Source organism: Diabrotica virgifera, chromosome 2 (genome assembly GCF_917563875.1).
Source record: "Diabrotica virgifera virgifera chromosome 2, PGI_DIABVI_V3a".
NCBI classification, from domain to species: domain Eukaryota; kingdom Metazoa; phylum Arthropoda; class Insecta; order Coleoptera; family Chrysomelidae; genus Diabrotica; species Diabrotica virgifera.
The window spans coordinates 83,032,114-83,040,237 of NC_065444.1; positions in this window are offsets into that span (position 1 = coordinate 83,032,114).

Genomic DNA, 8,124 nt, shown 5'->3' on the forward strand with positions numbered 1-8,124 from the left:
TCTGAATCGCGATTTTCGGCTATTATTGGAGCCTCATCGGAAAGAACGTAGGCACTGTTCTCCACACCCTTACTGACTGAATTAAAACGGTATACATTTTTATTTTTTAGTCGTATTACTCCGTAGAGTAACCAGTTGCATTTTCCGTTGGAACTTTACCGAGCTGCAGACGGGGGATGTGAATTGCATAGTGTAGAATTCCTTCCCTTTGTCTTCACTGCAGCATCCATTTGGCTTGCAAATTGTAGACGCCTTGGAGGTGTCACCAGGGAAATGCACCAATAAGTTTTCAATTTAAAAATCTTTTAGTAATATTTTTAATATTTTCAATATTATTAATTTTGCTATTAGGATTGAAAACTAACTTCATCTTTCAATTGCCAGATGACGCTAGTCACCTAATACCTTCACTTCGGTTGCAATGGGTGGGAAAAACTCTCGACGCCAGTCAGTTAGAGTATGGAGAACAGTGCCTACGTTCTTTCCGATGAGGCTCCAATAAGAGCCGAAAATCGCGATTCAGAGGACTGGACTGCGCTCCGTATTCTAATTGAAAAGTAAGATTGTTTTACCTTCGCATTGCAACTGAACAAAAATGGTATACATTTTTATTTTATTTTGTAGTCGTATTACTCCGTAGAATAACCAGGTGCATTTTCCGTTGGAACTTTACCGAGCTGCAGACGGGAGATGTGAATTGCATAGTGTAGAATTCCTTCCCTTTGTCTTCGCTGCAGCATCTATTTGGCTTGCAAATTGTAGAAGCCGTGGAGGTGTCACCAGGGAAATGTACCAATAAGTTTTCAATTTAAAAATCTTTTAGTAATATTTTTAATATTTTCAATATTATTAATTTTGCTATTAGGATTGAAAACTAACTTCATCTTTCAATTGCCAGATGACGCTAGTCACCTAATACCTTCACTTCGGTTGCAATGGGTGGGAAAAACTCTCGACGCCAGTCAGTTAGGGTATGGAGAACAGTGCCTACGTTCTTTCCGATGAGGCTCCAATAAGAGCCGAAAATCGCGATTCAGAGGACTGGACTGCGCTCCGTATTCTAATTGAAAAGTAAGATTGTTTTACCTTCGCATTGCAACTGAACAAAAATGGTATACATTTTTATTTTATTTTATAGTCGTATTACTCCGTAGAATAACCAGGTGCATTTTCCGTTGGAACTTTACCGAGCTGCAGACGGGAGATGTGAATTGCATAGTGTAGAATTCCTTCCCTTTGTCTTCGCTGCAGCATCCATTTGGCTTGCAAATTGTAGAAGCCGTGGAGGTGTCACCAGGGAAATGTACCAATAAGTTTTCAATTTAAAAATCTTTTAGTAATATTTTTAATATTTTCAATATTATTAATTTTGCTATTAGGATTGAAAACTAACTTCATCTTTCAATTGCCAGATGACGCTAGTCACCTAATACCTTCACTTCGGTTGCAATGGGTGGGAAAAACTCTCGACGCCAGTCAGTTAGGGTATGGAGAACAGTGCCTACGTTCTTTCCGATGAGGCTCCAATAAGAGCCGAAAATCGCGATTCAGAGGACTGGACTGCGCTCCGTATTCTAATTGAAAAGTAAGATTGTTTTGCCTTCGCATTGCAACTGAATAAAAATGGTATACATTTTTATTTTATTTCATAGTCGTGTTACTCCGTGGAGTAACCAGGTGCATTTTCCATTGGAACTTTAATAAGCTGCAGACGGGGGATGTGAATTGCATAGTGTAGAATTCCTTCCCTTTGTCTTCACTGCAGGATCCATTTGGCTTGCAAATTGTAGAAGCCTTGGAGGTGTCACCAGGGAAATGTACCAATAATTTTTCAATTTATAAATCTTTTAGTAATATTTTTAATATTTTCAACATTATTAATTTTGCTATAAGATCGGCTAAATTAGGTAAAGATCGGTTTAATACATTTTGCAAAATAAATTTTACAATCCAGCTTTCGCAAATAAAATTCGTTTTTTCAAAATGTTACAAAAATTGTCTTTTTTCGTAAAAAATGCATGTTTTAAGTCTGTCTTTCGCGTATAACTCATAAACTATAATCATTTACAAAAAAGGTATTATTGCAAAAATTTAAGACGATACAAAACTGAATATACTTTGCACCTAAACAACTAAATTAATGTTAGCTCAAAGTGAGTTATGGGTAATTGAATGTATATTTTTTTCGACAGTATTCAAATCTAAGTATTCAAGCTTAAATAACGGGAAAACGATGCATTTTATAACATATACCTGCTAAGCACATTAAAAGTAGTTATGAATACCTATCAAATGAGCTCCAGGAGAAATTATTAACATGAATATTAAGCAAGTTATGATGAAAATAAGAAAACTCTTTCGAACTTTTTAGAAAAAAAAGGGAAAAACAAAACATACGCCATCTCCACAAAATTCAAATTGATAGTAATCCTTACAAGAATTTCTTTATATTAGCATAAGTAATGATTTCAACAATTTTGACCGGTTTAGAATGGATATCTTTGAAAAAAAGGTTTAATTTAAAAAAATTAAAATTTTTAAATTTATCGTACTTTTCATGTTCTTTTGATAATGACTTCAAAAATCCACATTATACGTAAAAAATTACATATAACCATATTTTAGTTTTTTATGTATCAAATACCTGTTTTACTATTTCGGTGGGGTAAACAATAACCGAGATAGAAACGTTTAAAGCTTAAATTTTGTGCTGCGAGGACCATGTAGCCGGGGCCATTTAACCTTTTATTTTAAAATAAGTAAGGGATTCAGAAAATTAAAAATTGACATGGTTTAATAGCGCTTGGAATTTACTTTCAAATGATTTTTAGGTGAAATTGATTTAATAAAAATTAACAAAGTTGTTTTAAAAAAATTATAACATTTTTTGAACAAATTTTTATAAGATAAAATTTGAAAAAGTTTTGGAGCATAAATTTTAATCCTCTCAACTTGCTCGGGGGCTCAATTGGTAGATATTTCTTAGTACTTTGACAAATGTTTAATAGGGTTTATGTTATCAAATGCATCATTTTCCCGTTATTTCAGCTTGGATTCTTGGATCTGTGTACTCGCCGTAAAAAATATAGGTTCAATTACCTATAACACACTTTTAGTTAACATTAAAAGATTTTTTTATTAGGGAGTTTATTTCGTTTTTTATTATCTTCAATCTCGGTAATAATAACTTTTTTGTAGAAACTTATAGGTTTTGAGTTATTTACGGAAAATCGGTAAAAAACATGAATTTTTCTCACGAAAAATTAAAATATTTGATCCTTAGTAACTCAAAAAGTTTTAATTTATTTTAATATCTTTATATAACAAATTTTGTTTATAATTTGTCCCTTTATCGAATTATTGGTCTACTTAAAAAAAAATAATTTTCACCATCGAGAAGGGGCGGCATCCATCCCCAGGGTAAAATCGCAAGTCGGCACCATGTCACCTTTGTTCCTTGAGATATCCTCTAACCACTCACCAACTTTCAAGCAAATCGATGGAGGTTCAACTAAATCGGAGATAATAGCTGATATCCACCTTCAGTTACTGCACTCTAACCATATCAGTCTGAAACTATTTGATTTGATTTATATAACAAGAATGTTAGCTTATCCAACTAATTTAGATAATTACCTACTACAATCTCTTCACCGATCTAAGCGCAATTACAGCCCCAGGTAATTCCATCCGTCTTAAGTTAAAACTTTAACGGCGAACAAACTAAACGTAAAGTTAAATTTGCCGAAAGAAAAAGAGAACCTCATAAAGCTGCTCATATTCTTTTCTTTGCGCCGAAATGAGAAAAGTGCACTTCTTATCGCGGAAGACATTCCGTAACCTTCTGGAAATACATTTATTTCCACCTGGAGAAGATGTCTCGCTCCGAGAAATAGGAACGTCGCTGTGGGATTAGAAATATACGATCGTCACAGACTTGACGGTAGATACTACTTTTGTGGTAAAATATTTCGTAAGAACAAAAAATTGGGCAACGGAAAAAAATTGGATAAAACAAATTTTGATCGATGAAGTTAGAAAGATGAAGTTAGTTTTCAATCCTAATATAGGCTATTGATTATATTCAAAATAAGATAGCTAAAAGGAACTACAACGTTAACGGGGTTTTATTATTTCATATAGTCAATGGACATCTATATATGAAAAAACCGCGGAGTGCTACCATTTAAAGGGGTGCGTTTTTGAGAAATGGGTGAATTAGTCCCTGGGCACAGGTTACATTAGGGTGAGTTCTATGAACTTTTGGTACAAACACATCTACATAAAAATTGTTCCTGGTTAAATTTCCTATCTACATATCACTTTTTAAAGTCAACGATACTTTTTTTTACAAAAATATATTCAAAAGAAAAAGCACAAAGAAACCCAAAAGAAAGAAATTTTGTTTTTTGTCCCATAACTTTTGTCCACGAGGATATAGGTATAGACATTGCTTTACAGAAAAAAAATCTACATATTTCTTCTTTAAATTGTTGTTTAGTAGAGGTCACTAAGATTTATAGTTTTTGAAATATGATTTTTCGAAGTTCGCCACTCACAGCAATTTTGGGCAATTTTCCTTGTTATTTCGCAAATATTGTTCTGTAACTTTTTTCTACGTAACTTTAGGTATATGCAATGAACACGTAATAGGAACAGAAATGAATTACCTTTAAAATGGTCTACTGTATAACGTTGTAAGACTTTTTCTTTTCGAAAGAGATTATGGTTTTTCAAGGTTTTATACTTTTAACGATTTTTGTAATATAATATAAAAATAAAATAATGTTATTATATAATATATTATATATTATATAATATTATATTATATATAGTATATATAATATAATATTATAATATATATTATATAATACCTAATATAAAAAAATATTATTTTTTACATTTTTTACGATTATTTTTGAAATTTCTCATTATAATTTTTTTTCTTCTACATTTAGGTATATATTATATTTTATAATAAAAAAAAGCTTATTTTGTTTACTTTAAAATGGTGTATTACAAAAAATTCTAGGATTATTTTTGAATAAGATATTATTTTTCAAAATGTAATAAGTACTTGCAACGATTTTTGATTTTAGGATTATTTTTTAAATTTCTCATTATAATTTTTTTTTCTTGTAAGTGAATATACTATATATTGCTCAATAAAGAGGGATTATTTTCTTTTCTTTAAAATGGTGTATCATCTATATTTAAATAATGGAAACCGAGTGATTCTTTGATATTTTTTTAACTGTATTATTCAAAATTATTTCTTTTACAAAAATTACATAAACATTAGTCTTACAAAACATCACTTTAGTTAAAATTATTTAAACGTTGACATTTAAAAAATTTTCAAAACCGAATTCCATCTCTTCGTTAGCATTAGCTTCAATATCTTCCTCTGACACCTCAGTTATCTTAGAGTTCACACAATTAGTACCCATGCACATGCACCCTTTGCAGAATATTGAACAACTAATTCCTATCTTCCTACAACCGCAGTTTTTTGTACATCCTTTGGTACATTTACATGCTATTTTTTCAAGCAAAACTTGTGGTGCAAGAGCTTTGACAGTAAATATTGGAATTAATCCATACTTTGAAGTTTTCCCGGCCGAGTCAAGTGTATCCAAAGTATTAGGTACCTCTAAAAAATAAGATTCAATCATAACACACAATCACATAAAAAAGTTGTAATGAGAAAATTAAAAAATAATCCTAAAATCTAAAATCGATGCAAGTACTTATTACATTTTGAAAAACCATATCTTATTCAAAAATAATCCTAGAATTTTTTATAATACACCATTTTAAAGTAAACAGAATAAGCTTTCTTTTTTATTATAATATATACCTAAGCATAGAAAAAAAAAGTTATAATGGGAAATTTAAAAAATAATCGTAAAAAATATAAAAACTCGCTAAAAGTATAAAATCTTGAAAAAGATAACCTCTTTAAAAGAAGTCGTACAACATTATACTGTAGAACATTTTAAAGGTAACTGATTTCTATTCCTCTTACATGCAGCATTGCATATGCCTAAAGTTTCGTAGAAAAAAGTTACAGAACAATATTTGCGAAATAACAAGGAAAATTGCCCAAAATTGCTGTGAGTGACAAACTTTGAAAAATTATACTTCGAAAACTGTAAATCCTAATGGCCTCTGCTAAACACCATTTTAAAGAGAAAATATATAAGTTTTTTTTCTGTGAAACAATGCCTATACCTATATCTCCGTGGACAAAAGTTATGGGACAAAAAACAAAATTTCTTTCTTTTGGGTTTATTTGTGCTTCTTCTTTTCAATATATTTTGTGTAAAAAAAGGTATCCTTCACTTTAAAAAGTTATATTTAGATAGGAAATTTAACCAGGAACAATTTTTATGTAGACGTGTTTTTACCAACAGTTCATAGAACTCTCCCTAAGGTAACTTGTGCCCAGGGACTAATTCACCCATTTCTCAAAAACGCACCCCTTTAAATGGTAGCACTCCGCGGTTTTTTCATATATAGAGATTCATTGACCATATGAAATAATAAAACCCCGTTAACGTTGTAGTTCCTTTCTATAGTACATAATCAATTGCCTAATAATAGCAAAATTAATAATATTGAAAATATTAAAAATATTACTAAAAGATTTTTAAATTGAAAACTTATTGGCACATTTCCCTGGTGACACCTCCAAGGCTTTTACAATTTGCAAGCCAAATGGATGCTGCAGTGAAGACAAAGGGAAGGAATTCTACACTATGCAATTCACATCCCCCGTCTGCAGCTCGGTAAAGTTCCAACGGAAAATGCACCTGGTTACTCTACGGAGTAACAATAAAATAAAATAAAAATGTATACCATTTTTATTCAGTTGCAATGCGAAGGAACAAAAATCTTACTTTTCAATTAGAATACGGAGCACAGAACAGTCCTCTGAATCGCGATTTTCGGCTCTTATTGGAGCCTCATCGGAAAGAACGTAGGTTACTGTTCTCCATACCCTAACTGACTTGCGTCGAGAGTTTTTCCCACCCATTGCAACCGAAGTGGAGGTGTTAGGTGACTAGCGTCATCTGGCAATTGAAAGATGAAGGGATGCTGCAGCGAAGACAAGGGGAAGGAATTCTACACTATGCAATTCACATCTCCCGTCTGCAGCTCGGTAAAGTTCCAACGTAAAATGCACCTGGTTAGTCTACGGAGTAACACGACTATAAAATAAAATAAAAATGTATACCATTTTTATTCAGTTGCAATGCGAAGGAACAAAAATCTTACTTTTCAATTAGAATACGGAGCGCAGTACAGTCCTCTGAATCGCGATTTTCGGCTCTTATTGGAGCCTCATCGGAAAGAACGTAGGCACTGTTCTCCATACCCTAACTGACTTGCGTCGAGAGTTTTTCCCTCCCATTGTAACCGAAGTGAAGGTATTAGGTGACTAGCGTCATCTGGCAATTGAAAGATGAAGTTAGTTTTCAATCCTAATAGCAAAATTAATAATATTGAAAGTATTAAAAATATTACTAAAAGATTTTTAAATTGAAAACGTATTGGTACATTTCCCTGGTGACACCACCAAGGCTTCTACAATTTGCAAGCCAAATGGATGCTGCAGCGAAGACAAAGGGAAGGAATTCTACACTATGCAATTCACATCCCCCGTCTGCAGTTCGGTAAAGTTCCAACGGAAAATGCACCTGGTTACTCTACGGAGTAACACGACTATAAAATAAAATAAAAATGTATACCATTTTTATTCAGTTGCAATGCGAAGGAACAAAAATCTTACTTTTCAATTAGAATACGGAGCGCAGTACAGTCCTCTGAATCGCGATTTTCGGCTCTTATTGGAGCCTCATCGGAAAGAACGTAGGTTACTGTTCTCCATACCCTAACTGACTTGCGTCGAGAGTTTTTCCCACCCATTGCAACCGAAGTGGAGGTGTTAGGTGACTAGCGTCATCTGGCAATTGAAAGATGAAGGGATGCTGCAGCGAAGACAAGGGGAAGGAATTCTACACTATGCAATTCACATCCCCCGTCTGCAGCTCGGTAAAGTTCCAACGTAAAATGCACCTGGTTACTCTACGGAGTAATACGACTATAAAATAAAATAAA